Here is a 3846-nt window from a genome sequence, read left to right as displayed (position 1 = left end):
CCAATTGGCCTGACTACAATGTTGAACTACATTGTGTTGCTGCAGGTTGTCATGGTCAAATTGAGGGTCCATGTCACTTAATAGAAGAACAAATCCGATTTTTCAACCTGATGTCTCAACTTATCTTGAACTTCGTCTGGCAAATGTCTCAGGCGGCAACGAATTCCGCTCAATCATTAATACATCATTCTCATCTCCCGTCAAATAATTTCAAACAGTTATATCAAATATTTGTAGTTATTCAATATTTAATTTCAGTACGTTTATTTAACACAGATGTCCTCATTCTGAATTGGATACCTCTGAAATATACAACATTTTCTTGCAAACGTGACTGACCAACAAAATAAATAGAGTCACTGCGTAATGCACATGCCATGGTGCTTATTTGAGATTGACAACATTCATCCTTTAAAATATACTTGAATCCCCGCTATTCTGTTTGTGAAGTATTCTGGCGCCTAAATCACGTTCATCTATCGGAAGTCCAGGAGGTCCGCACTGAATCTCGATTTCCACATGGGTCTGAGTGGTTTTAGCTATTTCTTTATTGTGAAGAGCAATTTTAAAAACGTGCTTCTGCGAAATGCGCGCCATTTACTCCAATTCAGTTCCAATTTCAATTGTGTCTCTCTTTATGAGCACACAATACAATTTGATATGTTTCAGATGTTGATTAACTATGTTAGTCTGCACCAAAAACCCATTGAATTCATTTGTGGACTGCACGAGTTGCGAATATATGAACAAACAATAGAGTTTTTCATTCCCTGCGTCCTAAAATGCATCAGTTCCGATTTTCGTAAATGCATTTGAGGCCGACGTCAAAGCCCATATAACATGACCATATAAGATTATATCGGATTCGCATGACGTTGAGCAACGAACCTACATCGTGCAGACTCCGCTCACGCTTAACGCGAACGATCCAACAGCATTTCTACCCGTTTCGAACTGGGGATTTGTCGTGTGTGAGGCGACCGTGATAACCACTACACTACAGGAACAGCTGACAGTGCTCACTTATCGTTTCACTTGTATCTGTCTTTTTGAGCACACACTACGATTAGGTATGTTTCAGATGGTGATTAACTCTGTTAGTCTGCACCTATTAACCCATTAAATTCTGTTGTAGACTGAACGAAATGCTAATATGCGCATGTTGTCAAAATAGAAACGTTTCTTTCCTGTCAGTGCGTCAAAATATTCAGCATTTATTTTACAGGAAGCATTTGAGGCCGACGTCAAGCAAAGATAACATGAATCGAGACTCGGATAATGTTCAGCAACAAACTGAATTAATTCAGATTTCTCTCACCCGACATGAAACATCTTAATGTTTTCTTCTGCCCGGTTTCGGACCCGGGTCCTTTACAAGCACTGCACTACAGAAACAAATGACAGCACATCGCCCCCAATCGGCCTGACTACAATGCTCAACTGCACTGTGTTCGTGCTGGTCGGCATGGTTAGATTCAGAACCCCCCATGCCACTTAATACAAGAAAACACTCGTTACTTTCAACCTGATGTATCAACTCATCTTGTAATTCCAAATTAAAAAGCGTTCCTCCAGTAAATGCCCAAGGGAACTCAATGAGTTAAAGCTCAATTGTTTTAGCTCAAAGTTCAGAAAATGTTGAGTAATATCCGGCCCCAATGGTGAGAGGTTCATTCCTATCCAGCAGGAGACACCCAATCAGCTCACAGCTCCTTTATCCTATATTTCACCCAATCAGCTCCGAGTGTCTTCATTCTTCAATTCATGACGTCAGAGAGAGGAGCAGGAACAATTTGAATCTATTCTCAGAACAATGAGCTGAACAGAAGAACATCAGAGAATAGGGAAGAGGTGTTGCAATGAACCATTTGCTCCTTCATTAGGGCCTGTTCCGTGATTCAGTAAAATCATTGTTGATCTCCCTCACAGTAAGAAGTCTCGCAACACTAGGTTCAAGTCCAATCAGTTTACGTGGTCGCACGAGCTTTCGGAGTACTGCTCCTTCATCAGGTGAGTGGAGAGTTGGGTTTAGAAACAGGGCATAGAAAGACACAGACTCAATTGCAAGATAATGGTTGGAATGCGTGTCTTAACAGCGAATCAAGTCTTTACAGGTACAGACAATGCGAGTGGAGAGGGGGACAATGACAGGTTAAAGCGGTGTGAATTGGCTCACGCCAGGCCAGTTGGTAGGATATTGCAAGACCAGGTCAAATGGTGGGGGTTACAAGTCGTGTGACATGACCGCAAGGTCCCGGTTGAGGCCGTTCTCATGTATGGAATTTGGCTATCAGTTTCTGCTCAGCGATTCTGCGTTGTCGTGCGTCTTGAAGGCCGCCTTGGAGACCGCTTACCCGAAGATCGGTGGTTGAATGCCCTTGACTGCTTAAGTGTTCCCCGACAGGAAGGGAATATTCTTACCGGGTGATTGTCGAGCGGTGTCCATTCATCTGTTGTCGTAGCGTCTGCATGGTCTCGGCGATGTACCATGCTTCGGGATATCCTTTCCTGCAGCGTATGAGGGAGACAACGTTGGCCGAGTTGCATGTGTATGGATCGTCTACCTGGTGGATTCTGTTCTCACGTGTGATGGTGGCATCCGGGTCGATGATCCAACACATCTTACAGAGGTTGCCGTGGCAGGGTTGTGTGGTGTCGTGGTCGCTGTTCTCTTGAAGGCTGGGTAGTTTTCTGCGAACAATGGCCTGTTTAAGGTTGCTCTGTTTTTTGAAGGCAAGTAGTGGGGGCGTGGAGATGGCCTTCGCGTGATATTCGTCTTCATCGATTGTACGCTGAAGGCTCCGAACAAGATGTCATAGCTTCTCCACTCCGAAGATGTCTTGGCTTCTGCCCTCTGGGGACGTACTGGAGGAGGAAGGGCACTCTGAGGGCTGTGTCCCGTACTTGTCTTCTGAGGAGGTCGGTGCGTGTTTTTGCTGTGGCGTGTCATAGAAATCATAGAAACCCTACAGTGCGGAAGGAGGCCATTCGGCCCATCCAGTCTGCACCGACCACAATCCCACCCAGGCCCTACCCCCACATATTTACCCGCTAATCTCTCTAACCGACACATCCCAGGACTCGAAGGGGCAATTTTTTTTTTTGTCGGAACTGTCGATCGATTAGTCAAGCGCAATATCCTGTTCTCGCAAGGGCGTCTGTCAAAAACGACACCGCTCAGATTCCGACGTTCAACCTGAGCTGTTGGACTTCAGCTCCAAGGACAAAAACTTGCATCAACTCTGGCAGCGGTGGGATTCGAACCCACGCCTCGAGAGAGACTGGAGCCTAAATCCAGCGCCTTAGACCGCTCGGCCACGCTACCACACAAGAAAGTGCCCTTATCATGTCGTTCCATTGCATTAATACTGAAATATATCAAAACCCGTGGAGTTGGGATGGGCCCTGACGAAATCGTAACCGAATCAGATGATCCTGAAATGTGTAGCAAACAAAAATCATCTCCAGTCAGAAACACAATGAGCTGCAGTGAAGGGCCGGCTCCATTTAAACTGTCCTTAAGCTCGTCTGGCTCCCAGAAAGGACAATATGGCTTCCTGTTGAATTTGCTCAGGGTCTTCACTTGAGAAAGGACAGGACACAAGGCGAGACTGGCATTTGTGCCTTCTGCCGGGAAATAACTGATATTTGTTCTCACGGCTTGGAGGAGAGCAATAAATCTTCATTTCCTGACCTGCAATCAAAACAGCAGTGAAAGTTTCAAATTCTAACCATCAGACCAACAGGTTGCAGCGTGTTTTGCTATTTGCTTTGCCCACGATCCTTTTGTTATTTTAATTTCCACGCCAGACCACTTGCACCACGAACTTCTCCTGCAAAATGGCA

At 45.2% G+C, this 3846-nt stretch overlaps 1 non-coding gene across 1 annotated transcript; it reads right to left on the bottom strand.

Annotated features, from left to right (window-relative positions):
* Positions 1-3243: 3243 nt before the first annotated feature.
* On the bottom strand, positions 3244-3325 carry trnal-uag (transfer RNA leucine (anticodon UAG)). The gene has a single exon. It is a non-coding gene; the product is annotated as a tRNA-Leu (tRNA).
* Between the last annotated feature and the right edge of the window lie 521 nt (positions 3326-3846).

Source organism: Mustelus asterias, unplaced genomic scaffold (assembly GCF_964213995.1).
Source record: "Mustelus asterias unplaced genomic scaffold, sMusAst1.hap1.1 HAP1_SCAFFOLD_116, whole genome shotgun sequence".
Classification (NCBI taxonomy): Eukaryota; Metazoa; Chordata; class Chondrichthyes; order Carcharhiniformes; family Triakidae; genus Mustelus; species Mustelus asterias.
This window is presented reverse-complemented; position numbering and strand designations above follow the sequence as displayed.